This window comes from Psammomys obesus, unplaced genomic scaffold (genome assembly GCF_907164565.1).
Source record: "Psammomys obesus unplaced genomic scaffold, mPsaObe1.curated_primary_1811, whole genome shotgun sequence".
Classification (NCBI taxonomy): Eukaryota; Metazoa; Chordata; class Mammalia; order Rodentia; family Muridae; genus Psammomys; species Psammomys obesus.
Window position 1 is genome coordinate 13,850,198 of NW_026596244.1, and position 23,373 is coordinate 13,873,570.

Sequence of the window (23,373 nt, forward strand, 5' to 3'; positions counted from 1 at the left end):
TATTATTATTATTATTATTATTATTATTATTATTATTATTATTATTATTTTGCTATGCTTTAAACTCAGGTTGTCATTTCCTTTCTCCTTGTCTTCCTAGGGCAGGGAGGAGTGGTTCCCTGGGCTCCCTTTTTTTGCCCCCTTGAATTTTATAGTCTCTTCTTTTGGAACTGGAAGCCTCTGTGGCCTTCTAGGCTATAAAATCCCTCTTTTCAGGTTTAAACAGGTTGGTGGGTAGGGCTCAGTTTTGCTTTCCTAATGTTCATGCTGCCTCTAGTGGAACGGAAACCCTTACAGCATGGTTGGTGATTTTTATGGATCGGCTTGGAAGAAGTTGTTTTGCCAGTCTACCTTTCCCCTTTGTTTTCACCACTTTCTGATTTTATGAGACCCATCCATATTATTGCATGTCATGTTTTAGGGTCTTTTGAGAGTTAGGGAGGCAGGGGGTGGAGATGGCGAGATGGCGAGATGGCTTATTTACAGAGCTGTGTTCTCTCCTCCATGGATGCACCATGCTCTGTGCTTACTCTGAGCCCTAAAGATGTAAGTCAGAGACGGGAGGCTCACTAGGTTCATAGTCCCTCACTTCTGTAAACACTTTCATATGCATATATACTAATATACAGCATTGTCTTAGCCACAATACTCGAGATTAGGAAGTAAGAAAATGATTACCATTATTATCACTGGTAGTCATGGCTATGTACTTAAAACATAGGCTTGCAAAACCCTTTTTCTCTCTATTCAGTTTAATATATATACAGCAGAAGGATGTTAAGAAACTTATGAGGATAAAAAAAAAGCCTCAATTAATGTTTGAAAACCCTGTAAAGAATGATATAGGAGGACCACTTGGGGAGAGAAAGAGAAGGAGAGAGAGGAAGTGAGAGAGAGAGAGAAAGAAAGAATGGGAATGAATATGAATGAATACAGATAAAAACAAGATACATTAAACATTTCTAATTCTTTTCTTGTTTGTGTTTGTGTGCCTAAGGATGGAAGCCAGGAGCCTGTGCATCACCAGACAGCCGTTCTGTTCCTTAGCCACCTCCAAGAAATTAGTGTCTGATCTAAGTATAGGCTTAAGAAGGAGTGGAGACGCGCTTTCTGAGGCTGAAGGGAGGCTCAGCAGTTACGCGCACTGCTGCATTTGTGGGGAACCTGTGTTTGCTTCCCAGCGCCTTCCTGGCGGCTCAGAACCGGCTGTGACGCCTGTTCTAGTGGGACTGATGCCCTCTTCTGGAGTGTGGGCACCAGGCACACGTATGGAGCTTGTTCAGGCAGATTCCTCACACGCAAGAATCTTTGAAACATGCACACAGACAGCTTTCTCATGCTGCTCTTTGTGTTAGGCAAGGATATGAAAGTGTAATCTGCTGAAGTGTGGCAAGTTGACCTGATTTTGAGGGGAGGCCGTGAGCATATAGAACAGATCTTCAGTGTGTGGAGAATCTCCTTGACACACCTAGATGGACAGTGTCTGGCGTCGTGTTCAGCTGGGGTCAGTGTTTGTTATTGGGTGGCCTGCACATGATTTTAAAGTTCCTTTTGCTGCAACATTTTGTTTGCTAGTTCAAAAAGTTTCTGCAGAGTTGGGTGTCACTACTCGGAGCAAATATGAAGTAGTAAAGAGCCACCCCCACCTTTTTTTTTTTTTTTTTTCTTCTTAGTGTTTTTGAGACAGGGTCTCATTAAGTAGCCCTGGCTGTCCTGGAACCCACTTTGTAGACCAGGCTGGCCTTGAAACTCAGAGATCAGCCTGCCTCTGCCTCCTAAGTACTGGGATTAAAGGTGTACACCATCACATGTGGCTAAAATATTTTCTTTTATATTCTTAAATTTTTTATTTTAAATTAATTATATTATTTATTTTAATGTATAGTATTACAAATTATAATTATATAATGGGTATAAATTATATATTTATAGTATATATAACATTACATAATCTATATTGAATTATATATAATTATATCAATATAATCCATAAAATCATATTTAATTGTTATATTTAATTTAAACCTAGGTATATCTGGGAAGAGAACTCTCAGGAGAGGAAATTGCATCTGTCAGATTGGTTCTTTGACAAGTCTGTGTGGCGCTGTCTTGATTCCTGATTGAGGTGTGAGGCCCTGCCCACTATGGGCGTTGCCTTTGTGGGCAGGTGTGTGGGGCTGTGTAAGAAAGGTAGTTGTGCAATCTAGAAGGACGAGCAGGTTCAGTTCTTGCCCCTTTGCTCCTGTGCTGAGCCCTCCTTCTGCTTCCTTTGATAGTAAACTGTGCCCTGGAAGCCAACAAACCCCTTCCTCCTCCACGTTGCTTTTGGTTATTTTTATTACAGCAACAGAACTAAGTCGAACTAAGAAGCTGCTAGTTTAAACACTAACTTTTTAGACTTGTTAATTTTTTTTTTTTGGAAGACTAAGATAACTATACAGATTTGAGTATTAAAGTATTTGATGCTGTAGAATGGGTTTGTGTTTTCTTTTATCTGAAAACACTGGCATAAAAAGGAGAATATTGACACATGAACCAAGCTTGAAAACATGCAAAGTGAAGAAAAAAGGTCATTGCAAAGTCGTTGTGCTTATTCTGTCTGTATGAGCTTTTATAGTAAATATTCAGAATAAGAAAATCCATAGTGACAGAACCTAGTTCCAGGTTAGCCAAAGCTGCATAGTTAGGTCATACCTCAAAAACAAACAAACACCTCAAAAATTTAGGTAACGGTGATGATTGCGCACTGTTGATTATACCAAAAACTTTGAATGGCACATGTTACAAGGGTAAATTGTATGGCTTGGGGGTTATATATTCTGAAAACTCTGGCAAAGAATAGCGAAGGATGGAGGGCATAAAGCGAAGGATTGAGGGCATAATTTAGAGGACTGTAAAAGAGCAATTTAGTGGAGTAGTCCTGTGTGAGGACTTGGATACGTTTAGGTCTACATGTTTTCACTTGAAGACACAGTTTTACAATCTTGATATCCCTAGAAACTAGTATGTATCTGCCAGAAAGTGCTCATAAATTGAAAGAATGAGGAAGGGGAGCTGGGAAAAACAGTTACACTTCTTTATAGATTCCATAAAATTGTAATCCTCCAGGTTTGGGTTGGGGTAGCTGGTCAAGGCTAAGGCCTGTTAAAACTCTCCATATCTAACCTGATGGGTTGGTGTTGTGTGCAGGCTGATCCTCACCCTGCCTCTCAGCTCTGCTGTTTTCAGGTTGTCTTGTTTGTGGCAGGGAAGTATTTACTCTAGAGGTTAAAAAAAAAAAAATGTCCCCAAGCTGCTGTTAGTACCAAGGAAGTTTAACTTTAAGGTTGGGCAGGGCCGTACTCACTCCAAAGGCTTCTTTTGTGGGTGGAGACAGTCTCACTGTGCAGCCCAGGCATTGTGGCAGTTCTTCGCCCTCAGCCTCCAGATGCTGGGTTATAGATATTTCTGGTCACACCTGGAACATGATTTTCATCCTGATGGGAAAGAGAAAACGAGTAACACTGTAAATTTTATGAGATATGGCAATAATGCATCCACCTATGGAGAATTAATTTTTTGCTGATTTGGAAGTAAACTCATTAGCAATGTCATTTCAGTTCTGTTTCTGTATTGATGGTTCAGCAAAGACATTTAAAGAAAAAAAGTTTAGAATCACATGTGCCAGCACCATTCAAAATGGAAACATTTAAAACAAAGTGGAAGACAGTCCTTAGAATGGATAGCTCTTGGGAAATGGTCTGGTGTACCTTTCTCAGAGTTTCTGGTTTGCAGCCCTCTTTTGCATGAGTGCACAGGTAGCATCGTGGGCGTTTAGGCTGTCTCCCAGCCTGATGAGCTGTCCAAGTGCACTCGGTTACATTCCAGCCCCTGACTCGTCCCCTTCCACTGGACAGGCACTGCTCTGTATTCTGTGGCCTTCTTGTTCACTTTTTGTCTTCCAGAGTCATTTATTTGACCCATCTTAATGATTTTACTTACTCCTTCCCAAACTAGAAATGTGATGGTACGAATTATGCAATGGCGAAGAAATCTGTCTTGCTATATACTTTTATCCTGTGCACTTATCTTTTTGGTAAATAAAAATCTGGCAAGCCCGTCATGTGTTGTATTCTAAAGGAGATTTCCCTAAGGGTAAAGTTATATTCTACTATTTGAACCCAAGATTTACGTAATGTTACCTTCTTTCTCCCCATTTTTGTTTGTGTTTTCTTTGGAATCAAATTTGTGGCAGATTGCATCAAGTTGACCAAACACTAGCCAGCATGGACCTTGTATGTGGAAATGCATGCTCTGCTACTGACTGCCTCTCCATCCTGACATTCCTTCTTTAAACCTGGTTGTCAAGCGCTCTTTCCTGGTACACTCGAAGTAATAAGCCGAGAGGGTCGTACATGCTTTCACACATGGTAGAGTGCACCTGTAGGCCTGGCCTTTTCCGAGTATGGGAAGGGAAGATTATTTGAGCCCAGGAATCCAGGGCCAGCCTTAGGCAACAGGACAAGATGGCCGCAGACCTACAGATACCTCTCTTCTGAGTACTTTAAATTGGCCTAATTGTAGTAAGGAATAAAATAGTTTGCAGGATCTAGAATAAATTGGGAAACTCAAGTACTTCATTATATAATGAGTAATGATAAGACTAAAGGTACATTTTTGTCACCTAGGAAAGTTACTTGTATATTGTTCAGGTGAGGAATTAACATATTTTCTATTAGAAATTGTATAAAGAAGATATTAAGAAAAAGAAGGGTCAATAAAACTGGGGCATGGTTTTAACGTCAAAAATGAAAAAAATGCAAAAATTTCTGTGGTATCTTGAACAATGGTTGTCAACCAGTGGGTTGCGCCCCCTTTGTGGGTTGAACGACCTGTAGGTTTACTAATTATAATAGTGGCAAAGTTTTGAAAATTGAACTGAACGATAATTTGGCTTTAAAAAAAATCCTTTACACAAAGATCAAAATTTATTTTTACTTCGTAACTACTATAATATTCTGATGCTTAAATTTCAGTGTGTCTCTTTACTTCCCATCACCCTTTTAGCTGTGAGGAGGTAGGGTTTGTTTTCTTGAATGAAAAAGTGGGATTTGTGCAATAATTTTTCCATTTCCTAATCTGTGTTTTCTGTTATATTTAAATCTGCTTTGTGTGCACATTGTTCTCCTGATAGAAGTTTATTCAGTTGTGTAAGTAATAGATTGTAGTTGCTTGTTTGTTTGTTTTTTTTTTTTCTCTCTCTCTCTCTCAAGACAGGATTTCTTTGTGTAGCCTTAGCTGTCCTGGACTCTCTTTGTAGACCAGGCTGGCCTTGAACTCACAGAGATCCACCTGCTTCTGCCTCCTGAGCACTGGGATTACAGGTGTGCCCACCATGCCCGGCTCAGCGATTCACTCTTATATTTGCTCTTTTATCGTTTTCTTCACTATTGATGGTTAAAGGTAATTTTGGTTAATTTTTAATTCAGTACCACTAAAGACTAGTCAAAGCTGTCACACTGCTGTGTGTGAAGGATTTTACGGTTAGGGTTCTTCTTAGTGACCCTGATTAGCTTGGTAATATTTTTACATTTTGTTTCATGTTCACTTAAAATGGTAAAAAGCATGGCTTTGTCTTTATTAATTTTTACCTTTAAAGTATCTTAGTTGTCATGTGTAAGTACTGTGTTTTCCTTACACTTCTATTTTATTTCTGACTACTTCAGTCAGTGTGTGTCTCTAAAGGATAAAGACTTTTCCAAACAAAACAATTAACCCACAATATCGTCAGCCACTCTTTTAAAAAGGCATGATTTTATTTTATTTGTATGAGTATTTTTATTTTATTTTATCTATTTTATTTGTGTGAGTATTTTTGCCTGCATGTATGTGTGTACCATGTGTCTGGCCTTGGTTGCCCATGGAGGGCAGAGGACAGCGTGAGACCCTGTGGAGTTGGAGTTCCAGAGCTGAGTCTCGCGTGGGTGCTGGAACCAAGTCCTCTGAAGAGCAACAACACTGGGCCTAAACACTGGGCCACCTGTCCAGGCCCCACTCATCCCTCTTACAAACAAGCTGTAGTTTTGAAATACAGTTCATTAGATAGTCGCATATGACATTTTCCTGTGTCTTCGGTGCAGTTTCAGTAGAGTTGTTCTTTCAGATGGTGAACTGAACATGAGTGTGCGACTCAGGGTACGGTCTCCGCCCTCAGTGTCTTTCCCCAGTGGGCCAGGCGTTGCAAAGTGAGCCGTTGGGCTACTCAGTGAAGGCACGAGCAGGATCGGTGTTCCAGCTTTCCTTTTTTTCTGAGAGTTTGCTTTTATTTGTTGTGATACTGGGCTGCAATCCAGGGCCTGGCATATGCAGGCAAATGCTCTACCACTGTGCTATATACACCCTTACCTTAGTCCACACACACACACACACACACACACACACACACACACACACATGCACACACACGTATGCACCCACAAATGCAAACATGCAAACACATACAAAGAAAACATATATATACACATGGAAACTAGGGAGGGGTGTCTAGAAGCAGACAAAATTGTTCAGACAGTAAAGGCTCTTGTCACACCAGCCTGGTAAGCTGAGTCTGATCCCCAGAACCCATTTAAAGTGAGGAGAGAGAATCAGCGTCACAAAGTTGTCCTCTGACCTCAACAAACATGCCCTGGCATATGCATGTCCACAATCACAAATCATGCACACACACACAACACAGAATAATAACAAAATGTTCACAGATTTATAAATAAAAATTTGTTTGAATATTCACCAGATGAGCTATTACTTAATTCCCTTTAAAAAATAGTGATATATGTTGGACATGTTTGCGTGTGTGTGTGTGTGTGTGTGTGTGTGTGTTTGCTTGGGTGTGGAGGCCTGAGGTTGATGTCCAGAACCCACCTGGGTTGCCTTCCGCCTTATCCTTGAGGCGGAGTCTCTCGATTGAGCCTGCTCAACAGTGTGGTTAGTCCCTCTAGCTAGCTCGCACAGACAGGGCCCATCATACCCACCCAGCGTGCACACGGGATCTCAGGATCTGAACATTTGTCTTTCTGTTTGCATTGTAAGTACTTTAACCACCAACCATTCCTGTCATTTCTAGGACGATGATGGTCTTATATATTTTGATTCTTTTGAAACACTAGTTTACACAAAGAAAATCTGACTTGGTAACAAAACAGATTTATTGACCAATCTTCTTAGAATGGCAGTTTTTGCTCTTTAAGCTTGTTAGTCCTAACACTATAAAAAGATACCTGGTCAGACTATTAACTTACGGAAAGTGAGTCCGTGTAACCCAAGCCCAGGGAGAGTATGACACGGAGACGTTTCTGTGAGTGTGTTGCGATTGGGTAGAATTTCAGGTAGGAAGGAGCTTCATTGTTCCGTGTGCGGTGGTCAGTTTAGTACATTTTACATGACTGCTTTTAGGAAATGCATTTATTTTAATGGGGCTGGGTAGAGAACCTAGGAAAAAAGCCTATTTGGTGTTTCTTGAGTGAGAAATCCTTTTACGTAGTTGCCAGAGGAAGAAGGCAAAGTCTCGGTCTCCATATTCCAGCTCCCCAACCCAGGGCCTGACTTGTGGCCTGAACCCCTTACCCCAACCGCGGGCGACCTGTTAATGATGACAAGAAAGGGTTGGTTTACAGTTTTCAAAAATGCCAAGTTTTTTTAAAAGTCTGGTTTATTGTGATATATAGTCTGTTTATCGTGACACGCACACATATACACTACTTTATTGTGATGTATTGTGATATCACTTTGTATTTTTGTTTTTGACAGTTTGCTCTTTTATCTCTTCTGTATTGTTTAGATTTAGTCATGAATCATTTTATATCTCTAATATCTGTTGAAGCTATTTGACTATTGACTGAAATATTATACTTCTTTTTGCTTAAACACTTTTTTCTGTCTTAAAGTGCAGGTCGCATGTAGTCTGGGCTTTTCCAGTTCACTATAGAGTCATGGATGATGAACTCCCGGTCCTGCCCCTACCTTCCAAGTGTTGAGGTTGTAAGCAGGTGCCTCCACTGCTGTCTTTGTTTAAACCATTTTTCAGCCTTCTAGTGTATTTGCACACACTTTAGAAGCTTGAGAGAAAGTTTCTTGGTCGAGCTTTACTCAGTATCCTGGCCTCTGAAAGCAACCGCAGAGGCTGGTTTGGTGGCCACTACTTCTAGTGCCCATGAGATGATACTCGTTCTTTTAGTCTCTGAAAGGGTCTTTTTGTAGAGGCAAGGTGAAAGTTACAGGGGAGAACAGGTGAGGGAGGGGAAGGCAGCGATTAGAAACTGTCCTGGCTGTAAGTACAGAAGACACAGCCCTCAAAGACACAGCCTGGTTGATACACTTCCTCCAGTCAGACCTGCCTTCTAACTAATCCCTCAATCCTATCCACCTGTTGAGGAGAGTCTTTACTTCTGTATGATCCATGCCCTGTCAGAGCACCAGTAGGCGTTACCAAGCCTCCGTACACCAGCCTCCGGGACCCTTGTATATCCACACCATGATAAGGGTCAGGAATAGAGGGAAAATGGGAGGTGAGGTGTTCCACAATGTGGCAGCGGCCTGCAGAGGGGCCTCAGCACCGGAGAACACTTTCTGCTCTTACAGAGGACCCAGGCTTGATTTTCAGCACCACATGACAGCTCACAATGGTCTGTAATTCTAGTTTTAGGTGATCTGACTTCTGTGGATTTTAGGTACACACATGATATTCAGACATACATTGGCTAAACGCTCAGATGCATAAAATACCAATACTAAAATAAATATAGATGTGGCAGAGTGGACCAAGCAATGGAACATTTATTCTGAGGGTTATGTGGACCTGGGGGTATAGGGGTCACTGAGAAGATAAAATGATTTTTTTTCTTAAAGCTAGGATCTCTCTCTGTAGTCCTGGCTGTTTCAGAACTCACAATGTAGACTAGAGTGTCCTTGAACTCGTTGAGCTTCTCTTGCCTCTACCTCTCCAGTCCTGAGATTAAAGGCACAGGACATCATGCCGGGTAAAATGCCCTTGAGAAGCTTTTGGTGGTGGCAGTGGTGTGGAGCTCCTACAGTTTAGAACTCAACAGGAGCTTTGTGAGTGACAAGTGCTTCCTAAGTCCTTGACGCAATGACTGTAGCTCCTGGTTACTGAAATCAAGCCAATCTTTCAGTGAAAGTGCTTAGGTGATCATGGAATTTCATGGAGATCTCCACTAATAAAGTGCTTTGATGAAGACTTGGTGTTCATTTTGTGTAGATTTCAAGGTCATGAGCTACACTCTGGGCCTTAGCTTGGAATTCCTGATTCTGAGGAAGATCAGTATCCATTCTAGAGTCGGGGTAGAGCCCAGTGCTCTGCCTTCTCTGCCTGAAGCACAGGGTTCATCACTTGGCCACAGATAAATCCACAAGAGACGCATCAATGAGACACCAGCCACATTAATTGATACTCCCTATGCAGAAACACAACACGTATGCAAAACCACAAAATAGACAGCAACCAACCAAACCACCCCAGGACTTTGAGGTGTTGCAGGCTCACCGACAAAAGTGTGCTCCTGTGTGGGAAGTCTGCCACTGTCTCCACCAGCTGCTGCTGCACTCCTGAGCCCCGAGGCTCAAGCATCTCTGTCTCTCGGACTGCTGAAGAGCTGGGGCTGTGGATGAGCTACCACGCTTGGTGTCTTCCTGCTTTATAATCAGTCATCCTGAAACATCCTGGTGCTTTTCAGTCAGCTCGGCTAATCAAAAATGAAGTGGGAATTAAAATATAAGCAGGGAAAGTGACACTTAAGAGAAGGGGCTATAAAAATAATGCTTAGATATTTTGCTTCTATTTAATGCATTTATTTTATAAGTTATAACTTCTCTTTTCTGGGCATAAAAAGTCCACATAATTCTTTACAAGGCAAAAAATGAAAATGGATCATTTGCTAAAGACCGTTTTATTGATAGTTATCTGTATCTCCAACCTAGTGTCAGTGATCAATGGCATGGTACTTTTCTGGGCTATCAAATATATATATATATATATATATATATATATATATATATATATATATATATTCCTACTTTTATGTATTTAATACCTCATTAAGCATTAACATAGTTCAAAAACAGTAATAGCATCTGTAGTATCTCTGTCCTTCTCTTCTCCCTGTCTTCAAGGCACCCGTATTTCTTGTTGTTCCACCTCCCCCAACAGTTAACACATAAAGAAACGCTGAAAACAATGTCATTAGCATTTCTATGTCATTTTGTATTTTCCTAAAGCTTTTATAAACAGATGTAGCTATTGCATAGTCCATGCCTTTGTCATGCAGAAGGTGGGACACTCTACCTCAGAATTGCATCTTGCTTTTCTTCACTGTTAGCTTTCCATCTGCGTCTTTCGAAAGCAACATAAATAGCTCTATTATTTTATAACAGAATTTTTCATCGTGTGAATGGGCCTTGGTTGACTCTACTGTTTATTGTGCTTCTTCCCATTCATTTGTAACTAGCAATAACACTGTGAACTAGTCTTTGTGTAGGGCACTCGTTTGTTACTGTGCTTATGAGCCGAGTACTAGCGGTGAAGCGAGGAGCCAGAGATTGGAGCCGTGTACGGGTTGGATGTGAATTGCCAAGTTACTCCCCCCCCCCCCCAGTGTCTTCCCTGGGAAGTACCGTCTCCCTCGCTAGTGTCCGCAACAGTGGCAGAACTCTTCTGTTTCCTTTCTAAATGATTGCTTTTCTCTGACTGAGCTTCAACATGTTTTCATTGAATTATTCTACTATGTCCTTTGCCATATTTATTTTATTAATGGTTTTTAAAAGTACTCATTTTTTTGTACTCATGGGTTAAAGAGCCCGGTCCCTTTTCTCTGACATCAACAGCAGATTGGCTGCTCCTCCTTAGAGACGCCGTGGACCATAAATGTTTCATATTTTAGGGTTCTTATTATCAGTTGTCATGGCAGGAGAATTATTGTTTATGGTTTTATGATTGTTGACAGATGATAGGCTAGGTTAGCCCAGTTGAGGAGTAACTCTACTTGCAATCTGTCATATTTTAATCAATGTTTCTTTAAAGCCAGGCGCTCTCCTAGCTTGCTTTCTATGTCAAACTTAGTTCTTGACACAGAGTGTTAATAAAATGGCTTTTATTATGGTAATTTTTTCTACTTTTGGTCTTTTTGTGAATTTTCTATTGTTATCAATGTCTAGATGGCATTCATGTGTAGGTATTACACTTAAAATTTTTTTGAATTACGGTTTAATCTTCTGATAGAGCTTCTTTTCTATCGTCTCTTTCTTTTTTATGTTTCCTGGCCATTTTTGTTTGGTTACTTTTTCCAAAGATAGTATATTGAAATTTTTTTCTAATTCCAATAGAAAGAAAAAAATGCAGAATTTTAAAAGAAACATATAGTGTTCTTTGTTTTTTAAATTCATTTTCTGTAACTGCTAATTCTTTTGAAGTTAATACTTTCTCAATTTATTTTTCTAATTTTTGTCTCTTGTCATGAACTTGATTGACCTGTACAGACTATCTTTCTGTTTTATCCCAATATGTTTGGGATATCATGAATGTCTTAACAATATTTCTAGTTATACTTATACTTATACTTAATAGTTATACTTATTCCTGAGCATTTTTAAGTACTTTTGGTGAAGGACTAAGACCGAAAATATGAATTATTTTGAGACATTTCTTTTTTTTTTTTTTTAAATCAGAGAAATTGTATAGAGCGATTCAAGAATGCATTCTGTGAGTGTTGTTATTTAAGGTGTCTGAAGTGTGGAGACTGGCTAATCATCAAAAGTTTATTAATGAACTAAAAGTTTATTAGCTAATAAAATCTATTATTGCAAGAAATAATTATGGTATTTATTCACTACCTTATAGTTAAGGATATTAGTGAAGAAGCTGGAGATGGGGGAGGTGGCTCTGGGGTTAAAATCCCTTGTTGCTCGTGGAGAGGACCCAGGCTTGGGCCTCAGCACCCATGGTGGAGGCTCCCAGTCGACTAGTGAGCTCCATGGGTGCTGACGCCCTTTGCTGGAGTGTGCAACCTTCATGCTCTGGTGCACGTGTACTCACGCAGGCAAATGTACACGTAAAATTAAAACATTTGAAAATTAAAACGAACAGAAGCCAGTTTTATAGTAAAACGTGTGATTAAATTTTAGGTATTTTAAATCTATAAATTAACCAGTCAAAACACACTTTACATTAAATTTTTTTGTAAAGTTAGATAAACATGAAACAAAACAGGTAGAAATGAAGGGCAAGTAGCCTGCAAATCGTCGCCCCGTTTAAGTAGTACAATGTTTAGCTCTCCTAGAGTCTCTGTAATCGCAGCTTTTCCTCCTTAAATGTAGTCTCAAAAGCATTAAAAATATCTTTGTCACACAACAACACATCCTTGGCTTAGTTTGCCTTTGCTTATTTGTAATTAGTTAACCAACCAATTAATGTGATTCTTTGACACAGGTACCATTGTAGCCATAGCTGGTCTTGAACTTGCTGTGTATCTGAGACTGGCCTGAAGTCTGCTCCCTCTGCCCTGACTTCCCAAGTGCTAGAATTACAGGTGTCTGCCACCACACCTTGCCTAGTGTGCTTTAAAGTAGCAGGTGAATTTGCTTAGGAAGAACTTTCGACATGTGGCCTGTCTGGACCTTGTTCAGGCACTCTCATGATGCAGTTAAACATGTCCTTGGCCTCTGCATTTCCTGCACTTCCAGCAGATTCCGGAGGCTGGGTGAGACTGCCTCCGTTTCTGCGGCTAGACTGCAGGTGGCGCTGTGTTCTTTCGCTGGAAGCGGCTGCGCCTGCTCCCTCTGTGGGTGATGTTATCAGCCCTGGTATTCAGTATCTAAATGCATTTATTTGCTTGGATCGGGAAAAAAACAAAACAAAAAACAAAGTTAACAATAAAAATGGTGAGAGTGTCTGTCTTTCTCTTTCACTGTGGGCTGTTTGTGTGTATTAAATCTTTCAGTGAAGAAATATTAATTGGCTACCTAGTGCTAAGGCAAAATAAATGCACAACTGTTTCCTTTAATAAACTGATTTTCACAGTAGCAGTATTTATGCTTTATCACCTTCCAGAACGGTGCTTCTCAAGGGTCACATCAAATACACTGAATATCACATACTTGTTTTACGATTCATCACAGTAAAATTACAGATCTGAAGCAGTAATGATAATTTTATCTTTGGGGGTCACCATGACATAAGAAACTGGCTAAAGGGTCTCAGCATTAGGAGGGTTGAGAACTGTAGTGGAGACCAGCGAATTTGTAGAGATTTCATGAACTGGTGGGCTTACGTGGATTTCTTGTAATGGTTTTCCTCGGTGAACCACAGACTGCCTTGTCGTTGGTCAGTAGGGTATTCCCGAGTCCTCTTTGTCAGAGCCTCTTGATGTGATGATATTAGTGTTATGTATGGCTCCAGACCTTGGATCAGATGTTGGTAAAAGAAACCCTGATTTTCTTTGGCCACAAGTGCTACTTAACGGCCATTTTGGTGCTCTGCACACTCATTAGTTCTCTGTGGCTCCAGTGCCAGAGCTGCACGTGTAAACGCCAGTTGCAGGTTCATGTGCTGGAGTGCGTGTTCACATGCATCTGTGTGTCAACAGAAGATGATCCTCCTCTAAGTTCCTAGGAGCCTTGTAAGTCAGGACGCTGTCAGAGCATGCGTGTGGCACCCACCTCAGGCCTGTTGGGTCTTGACAGATGCTCCCCGTGTTGATTGAGGCGGTCGTGTGATACGGTTCCTTGCTTTCGCTGTGGGTGCATGTGCCTGTGTGTCTGAGTGTGTGGAGGTGCATGTGTGCGTGTGGAGGCCAGAGCTCAGCCTCGTACGTTGTTTTGCATCCACTGTCTACTTTTTTGTTGTTTTTGAGCCATGCCCTCTCACTGGCCTGGAACTCTCCTTGCCTGGGCTGCCTGGGCTGCCTGGGCTGCAAGCCTGAGGGATGCAGTTGTCTGTCTCTCCAGGGCTGGCGCTAAAACAGACGCCGCTCTGTTTGGCTTTGGTGGGTTCTGCTCCTTGAACTCAGGTCCCAGGTACTTTCCTGACGGAGGCATCCCTGCAGCCTCATGTTCATTCATGTGTTTCTCTGCGTAGCCCGGGTGTCCCGGAACATGCCCTGTCCCCACTGACCTTGAATGCACAGAGACCTGTCTGCCCCTGTCTCCAGAGTGGGGGCTACATTGTGCAGCCCACCGGCCAGCTTATACCTCCGTGTTAGACGCCTGTGCTTCGGGGCATACCTGCCTGCTTGTTAGGCAGAGTTGTTTCTACACCTCACTGATATTTCTGTTTCCATATGCAGGTGATATTTTCTGTTACGCGCTGGTCTAATACAGGTAACACTGGCCTCAGTGACTGAGTTGGGAAGTGTTCTCTTCAGGGTTTGTTTTTTTTTTTTTTTTTTTTTTTTGAGACAGGGTTTCTCTTTGTGGCCTTGGCTGACCTGGACTCTTTGTACATCAGGCTGGCCTCCAACTCACAGCGATCGCCTGCCGCATGCCTCTACCTCCCTGAGGCTTGAGATTATAGGTGTGTGCCACTGTGCCTGGCTTTTGAGTTGATATTTGAGTACTATCTCTTTATTGTTTCTAGCCTGTTTATCTTTACCTTTTCTTCTAGAGCCAGTTTCAGGAATAAATTGCTTTCTAAGAATTTGTCCCTTTTATCAAAGTTGTTCATTATTGACAGAATATCCCTGTTCAGAGTATTCCTTTGTAATCTCTTTCTTTCTGTAAGGTTGGTAGAAATGTGCTTTCATTTCTCAGTTTAATGATTTGAGTCTTTTTTTTCTTGATCAATCAAACCAAAGTTGGCAAGGTTTTTCTTAAGATAGGATTTTACTTGACCTGAATTTGAGAGCTCTTTAGATAACCTTTTGTGAGATATTTGGTTTTCAGATATAGTCTGTAGTTTGCCATTTTACACACACACACACACACACACACACACACACACACACACACACATTAAAAGTTTGTAACTTTGGTCACATCTAATTCGTTAGTTTTCCCCAGGGAATTTGCTTCTGGGTCTGTAGTCTAACATAAAGCACTTCATGCTTTATGGAGAGAACAGGTTATCCTTTTATGTGTTTTACAATGGTTTGGAAGTATTGAGGGAACAATAATAGAAGTAGGATGCTTGAACAAAAGGAATATTAAATAGTATGTAATTTTACAGTTGTAAACACATAGAAACAGTTACTGAGGTGATTGATTTGAATATGCAGTGTATGGCCGTTTGCTATCTCTCATATCCTGCGGTGTTTCAGTCCATTACTGTAAGTTCAGTGGACTTCTGACTGCTTGTCACCAGTGACAGATTTCTGATTTTTAAAATATGACAGAGTTATAAATCACTAGTTTGCTAGATTGAACCAGTAATCTATTAAAGAACATGGCTGTATTTACTGTAGATAAATGCAAATTTAAAAAGGTTCTGTATATGAAGGTTTAAATGATTTATTATCCTTCAATGCATTCCTGAGTCTGAAGTTATATAATGGATTTAGAAAATTTCATTTCCTGTTTGAAGGTTTAAATTTGCATATTTTTCTTAATGCAAGTATTGGAGCTTAGTCAATAGAATATATAGTAAAACTCTCTGATCATACTATTGCTTACATTTTTGAGGTTGTATTACAATATCAACCCTTTTAAATGCATAGGGTAAGTTATTAAATACACTCACTTATTTTTTTCTGGGATAGAGATTGAGGGAGAATTAAAGGAATGGAGATTGTAGTCTCTAAGTGGCTTAAGAATTAGTGTTCACATGAGCTTTCTTTCTCTTTAACTTGGATTCTTTTTTTTTTTTTTCCTGCAAAGTTGCAATTCCTATAGTTTTTAGTATGGTTTTTCCTTTCAATAGGAAAATACCAGTAGAACAGCTAATCCTATACCAGGCTCTCACTTCACACAGTTGCTTTTTCTTATTTACTCTTTTGGGACAGTCATTCCAGCTGCTGGGGCTCTGGTGTGCCCTACCACATAGCCTGTCTGTGCTTGCTTGTTTGCCTCTGAGGCAGGCCCGTGGTGGGTAGCCCAGGCTGCCTTGAACTTGCCTCCTGTCCCCACCGTGGCTAGGATCATAGGCACCATAACTAGATCCACTTACTTTTAAAATGAAACCTCTTCTTTCTAGAGACTTACTGAGTCACATGCAGTTGAAGAAATTAAAAAGAGAACTCTTGTTTTCCTCTAATATGAAAAATTGACAGAAACATTGTAGTGTTGGTAGTCATGAAGTCAGGGTAAGGAGACTCCCAGCACCCTGGCTGCCTCCCGAGGTCCTCTAGCCTGTTTCTTCTGCTGCTCCTCATGGGGACAGCTGAAACCACCAATCTTTTCCCATTATTTTGCCAGTTGAAGAACTTTATGTAAATGGGATAGTATATGAGTTTCTGGGTTTTTCAGCTAGTATAATTTTCTGAAGAGTCATCTATATTGTTGTGTGCATGAGGGGTCTGATCCTTATTGTTTCGTAGTGGGTATGGTGATGGTCTTCTGTTTCTTTTTTCAGGCTGTTATTGTGAAAGTACCTATAAACATTCATGCTATTTTGTTTTCACTTGGGAAAATTGCAAGGTGTGTATTTGTTAGTTCAAATAGTAGTGGCGTATTTACTTTTTGAAAGAAATTCCCAGACTCTTTCCACAGTGGCAGTGTCATTTCACACCCCAGCAGCAACATCTGAGTGATTGAGCTTCTGTACAAAGTGCTGTTACTGTTTGTACTTACCCATTTGCCTGCTGTCTCCTTATGGCCATCTACTGTGGTTTGCGGTTCCTCAAGATCTAGTAATGCCGAGTTTGTTTTCATGTGCTCATTGTGTCTTCTTTTGTGACGTGTGTTCTGCTCTTTGGTTTATTTTCTAATTAGTTTTTCTTCTGCTTTTGTATTTGAGAATTGCTTGTATATTTTAGATATCCTTTTCTCGAATACTTGGTTTACAAACACAGTCTGTATATAGGTTGTCTTCCTTTTTTTTTTTTTTTTTAGTAAGCAAAAGTTTGTAATCTTTGATAAAGCCCAATTCATAAGTTTTTTTGCTTTTGGAATTTGCTTTTGGTTGTGAAGTCTAAGGATTCTTAAATTAGCCCTGAGGATTTTCTTCTGTTGTTTTCTAGGTTTTGCACCGTACGTTTCAGTCCACATTAAGCTGCTGTGGGTTAGGTGTGACATTGATACTGTGCTTCTTCAGGCCTTGTGTAGGCAGCCATGTTATTGAGATATCTAGGAGATACATTCTCACAGCGATTTCCTGATCCTCTGGCTTTTAAAATCAGTCCCCCCCCCCCCCCCATGAATTTTTCTGAGCCTTGGGGCAGGAGTTACATTGTATATTTATCAGTTGTGGGGTTTTTGTGGTGGTCTCTGTGGCAGAGAGAAGTTTCTTTGAAGAATGACAATGGTTACACTTATCTTTGGGTATTACAGCACTCTTAGGAATTCTGCTGGTTTAATAAGGTGGCAGCAGATTCTCTCATATGAGGGGATGTTTTGGTTCGCTACTGGGCTAGGTTTCCAGTACCAGGCATGATTTTTCCCCCCTGTTGAATGGGTCTTAAGTCTTGCTAGAGAGCTGTTGGTTACCACCAAGACATGAGGACCACTATTGCCTGCTCAGGGTTATTGAACCCTACAGTAGTTGCAGTTGGTGGTGTCACAGCTGGGTAGGACTATTGGTTGAACCCCTCCTTTGGAATCTTACATAGCACTTTTTTTCTTTATTCTTTTTTTTTTTGAGACAGGGTTTTTCTGTGTAGCCCTGGCTGTGCTGGAACTCACTTTGTAAACCAGGCTGGCCTAGAACTCACAGAGATCCACCTGCCTCTGCCTCCCAAGTGCTGGGATTACAAGGTGCACCTCTGTGCTTGGCTTGCATGGCATGTTCTAGTACTGTGAAAGGGAGGTTCAGGGAGGAGGCTTCAAGTCAGATTTGTCTTGAGTCCTCCTGCCTGAAGTAGCAAAACGATTAACCTTCAACCCCTATGAGGTAGCCAGGGGCAACACCAGCAGCCTGTGCGCTTTGAAGCTCTCTCGACTCCCTGACCAGCAACCCCAAAGGGGGTTCTCATGCCTAATATTGCAGTTTTGTCAGTCGATGGCTGTTGGGTGGAGCATTCTCATCCCAAATGAGATAAATTTATTTAAATTGTGTGCGTGCATGCGTGATTTCTTTCTTTTGAGAATTCTCCGTACTGATTTCCATAGTGGCTACACCACATTTCAGTCATATCAACAATGACAAGGATTCCTTTTCCTCATATCCCTTCCAGCATGTTGTCGGTTTTTTTTTGTTGCTCTTAGCCATTCTGTTTGGAGTAAGATGCAATAGCAAAGGTATTTTGGTTTTTCTCTTTCTGGTAAGGATAGTGAACATTTTTGAGGTGTCCATGTCTTACAGTCTTTTGATTTATTTATTTTATCATGTGTGTGGTTTTGTCGGCACCACAAGTGTGCAGCGCCTACAGGGGGCAGGCGTGGTCAGGGCCCCGCAGCTGGAGTTACAGACGGTCGTGAGTTGACCTGAATGCTCTGGGCATTCAGCCCACATCCTCAGGGACGAGGTGCCAGGGTCGCATCCTGCCATCAGCTCTCTCCTGGCGGATGGCCCTGGTTAGTTGCAGTTGTGGCATCTGAGGTTAGCCTGCCACGGAAACCCAGCGTGAGCCTGTGAAGTCAGCAGCTCTTTTTAAACTAGTAACTTTTTACGTGGGTGGCTCTTCTTGTCCTGAGTACACTGTACACCTCTGCGGCCCCATGGAGGCCTGGGTCTCGCCATGGAGGCTGTAGTTACACACGGTGGCAGGCCGTCACGTGAGTGCTAGGATGGGCTGGTCCTCTGGAGGAGCTGCACCCCGCCCCACCCCAGTTTTTAGAGGACAGGCTCTCACTGTGTAGGCACAGGTAACTGGGACCTGTCATCTGCACTGCTGTGGCCTGAGCTCACAGAGACCTGCGAGTGCAAGTTCCCTTCAGTTCAGAAGCTCTCTGCTTCCCTTAGAGCTTTGTCTGCGAACATTCTGAAGAAAGTGCAGCCCAAAGATTTGCTGTTGACAAATGAGTCAAAGAATATTGTGGGGTTGGCCACGAAGCAGCTTGTAAAGCTTCTTAAATCAAATGCTCTCCTTTTCTCCTCTGGATTCCAAGAAAATACGTACTTGCTTTCTTTAGAAATGTGCAGTGAGTGTATGATTTAGAAAGAGAAAGCTTTTTCCAAATCAGTCAGGAAGGATAGCCATCACTTATAGTCCTTGGAACCTTTTCTGTAGAACTATTACTGCGTAAAATTCCCTCCCCCAAAGCTAACATCCTCTCAAGGCTGAAAACAAGTAGCAATCTAGAAGGAATTTCTGATATAAGGAAGATGCAAAAATTGTCAGGTGTTTTAATTTCCCCTGACAGTCACTTTTCCTAGAGTCCATGGTGCACGCACCCATGTATCTGTACACGCCGAGTGAAAAAGCCTAATAAAACCTAGTCCCAGGGATTATTGTCTCAGCTGTAGGCCTTCTTCACTAGGACCACATTGTTCAGTCAAGACAATGCAGAGGCCATTGTAGCAGCGGCTTCTGGAGGGGGATGTGCAGCCGGATGCAGGGACTCCATCGTCAGGGTCCATGTGTGTTGTCACGCCGGGATCTTCACCATGGGTTGGTGCTTATTCCGAGGTGGTCCCTAGTTATTGTCACTGTTTATGCACCTTATGCACCATGAAGGAGGACATTTGGGAAGACCAGCGTTCCTATTTTATTTTCTTTTCTAAGAATAATGCCAGTGCCTAGCTGGGAGGGTTGTGGTTTTGAGGTCAGCCTAGGAAAGTAGTGTGTTCGTTAGAACTCTGTTTTCCCTAATTCTGTTAGTGTCTTTTTGTGTTATATTTTTTAAAAAATTTTATTTTTTTAATATTAATCATAGTTTATGTACTGTGTATCCCAACTGTAGCCCCCTCCCCCATCCTCTCCCAGTACCACGCTCCCTCCCTCATTTCCCATGCCCCTTTCCAAGTCCACTGATAGGAGAGGTCCTCTTCCCCTTCCATCTGACCCTAGCTTATCAGGTCTCTTCAGGACTGGCTGCATTGTCCTCCTCTGGCCTGGTAAGGATGCTCTCCCCTCAGGGGGAGGTGATCAAAGAGCCAGCCACTGAGTTCATGTCAGAGATGGTTCCTGTTCCTATTATTGGGGAACCCTCTTGGACAGTGAGCTGCCATGGGCTACTTCTGAGCAGGGGTTCTAGGTTATCTCCGTACATGGTCCTTGTTTGGAGTATCAGTCTCTGAAAAGACCCCTGGGCCCAGATTTCTTGGTTCTGTTTCTCTGTTTGTGGAGCTTCTGTCCCCTCCAGGTCTTTCTGTCTCCCCCTATTTTCATAAGATTCCCTGCACTCTGTGCACAGTTTGGCTATGAGTCTCAGCATCTGCTTTGACTCACTGCTGGGTAGAGTCTTTCAAGGGCCCTCCATGGTAGGCTCCTGTCCAGTTCCCTGTTTTCTCCCTCTTCTGATGTCCATCTCGTTTGCTTTTCTGAATGAAGATTGAGCATCCTACCCAGGGTCTTCCTTCTTGCTTAGCTTCTTTAGGTGAACAGATTTTAGTATGTTTATCCTATATGTCTAATACCTACTTATAAGTGAGTTTATACCATGTTAGTGTCTTTTTAGGCATCCTGCTCTCTTCAAAAATATGGCAGGTTTTTAAAGTGCTAATGTCAAGGTATTCAATTTTACCCAAGGACCCATTTCTGTGTGACTGTAACTTTACATGAGAAGAAATTTTATTAGTTTATTTTCTCTTTTCTGGGGGCGTTCATTTTATATATAAACAAACTCAGAATAAAAGTGGTGTGGGCATTTTTGGACATGTCATGAGAAACAGCAGTACCTGGTTAGTGGTAAAAGCTGAGCTTACACTTTGCCAGGCTTCCTGCTCTGCGGTGCTCTTGTCTGAGGAGAAACGTAGCAAGTTCACATTGAGTTGTCCGGAGTGAGCACGGCCCCCTGTCAGGTCAGGGTGTTGACTTATGGTCTTCCAGCTTTATAAATCTTTCCAAGAGAAGAGACTTATTTTTCATGTTCCTGTATTTTTTTATTTTTATTTTTTTTATTTTTTTGAGCATGTAAGTGACTCAGTTTAGTGACCAATTTTAAGATAAGGCACTTTACTAATAAAACTATTGAGAAGGAAATTGTCATGCTCAAATTAAGGTCTAGGCACAAGTTGTAAAGGTTCACTTGAAATCTTTGAATAAGATCCTTTAAAAAGTCTATAATCATATACATTAAACTGTGACCTATGTAATGCATGTTATGCCACCCTGAAGGTTGCTATAAAAATTGTTTATGAAGTTCATGCAAGACTAAAATATGTTGAAATGGAGAGTTTTGAAAAATGTTCTATATAGCAGAGGAGACCAAATCATGCTAAAATGCAGGAAAAGACTATACATCAGTTTCCAAGCTACATTATTCAAAAAATACAACCATAAAAAGGTAATAAGATTACATTTTCACATTTCATGGCTGGTAAAGTGCATTAGGCTGCTCAGATATTCATAACTCCCTGTGACATTTGGAAGATTACATTTTGGAGTGCAGAGCCATTACTGCCGCTCAGATAATAACCCGCGATGCCTGGCCTGGCTGTGAGCCCCACGTTGGAGACAAATTTGTGTTTTGAAGGTTGATCAGCTTCAAATAACTATTAGAAAGGTTAAGCTGACACTGTAGGCTCCTGGCTTGGTTTTGGGTATAACAGATATGCATGCATACAGTCTATAAACTATGCCACACCCTTGTGTGGACAAATTTCAGTCATCAGTCCTCTTCTTGAGAGGCGCATCTTCTAATACTTAATGTGGTGGAAAACATTTAAAACACCTGTCTGCATATTGCTTTCACACTATAAGCTCAGTTTAGAAGCTGATAAAATATTTGGGGCCTTTTTGGAAATTACTTTCCAAATTAATTCTGTAGCTTCTTGGAAGGGTGGTTGCTGACGGTCAGATATACAGGTCGGGATGAAGGACGGAGGTGGGTAATGTTAAGGTGAAGGTGAGGGCTCTCAAGTCAGTTAGTGAGGTTTTCATCCTGTTATTTCTTCCCAGAGGACATACAATTTTTGAAGAAAATGTCACAGTATTAGAACTCTTTCCATATTTATTTTTTTGCAGCAAGTTGTTTCTTTATGTTGGTTGGTTTGTCTGCGTGTTTGAGTTCATTTGAGGCAGTGCCTTTCTGGACTCAGCTGAAAACTTTCAGTTTGTGCCTAATAGGAAATGTTGCTGAAGTTGTCTTTACTGGTGTGTCAGTCGAAATGACTTTCACAAAACCTTTTCTCTTTCTGCTTTCCTCTCATTAAGCAGTGACTTTAGGGTAATGTGTCTTACATGTAACGTTGATTAGGGTTACTAGTGTTTATGACTGTGGAGATTTGCTGTTCATTTGCTGCCTTTCTGGAACTGTATAGTACTTTCTGATCAAAATGTGCTCCTGTGGTCAGGAAGTTACTGGTCTTACATTCTGCTCTCTGTGTGGACTGCTGCAGATGCCAGGCGCATTTCCTCAGCAACACTGACGTACGAGAACACCTGTTTCCACCCCTTGCCTACGGCACATCTGATTACTATTAAGGATTTGGAATTTTTAAGATGTATATATATTTATTTTGTTTTTAATATTAATTTTGTGAACAAATTGAGGTTTTCATATGTTGTCAAATTCATTGCTTTGTCCCAAACATCACTTTTTAAATTTTTTTTAGGAAATTATTTATATTATGAATTATTTTCTCTAGTGTATAATTATATTTTGATTTTATGATATTTTTGCTTATGCATTTAATTCCCTAATTACTTAATTACTTACGGAAGTAATTATTCCACCTAATTACTTAAGCTTAAGCTCAGAGTCTTCTACATGCTGGGTGAGCATTCTATTAGTGAACTATAGACTCTGCTCAGAATTTTAATTTATATTAACTCAGTTTGAGAAGTCTAGAAATCTTAACAGAATCTTTTTTTTCTGTGTTCTCTAGTGGCCCAAAGCTAGCTTTGAATTCACTATTTAGCAATGGATCATCTTGAACTTCTTTTTAAAGATAGGGTCTCACTGGGTGGTGGTACACGCCTGTAATCCCAGCACTTTGGAGGCAGAGGCAGGAGGACCTCTGGGAGTCTAGAGAGTGGCGTTCCAGGACAGCCAGGGCTACACAGAGAAAGAAAAAGAAAAAGAAGAAGAAGAAGAAGAAGAAGAGGAGGAGGAGGAGGAGGAGGAGGAAGAAGAAGAGGAAGAAGAGGAAGAAGAAGAAGAAGAAGAAGAAGAAGAAGAAGAAGAAGAAGAAGA

At 41.1% G+C, this 23,373-nt stretch overlaps 1 protein-coding gene across 1 annotated transcript in view; it reads left to right on the plus strand.

Moving 5' to 3' along the window:
* Window positions 1–23,373, plus strand: part of Lrba (LPS responsive beige-like anchor protein) — a 429,351-nt gene that overhangs the window by 22,654 nt on the left and 383,324 nt on the right. The window lies entirely within an intron of this gene.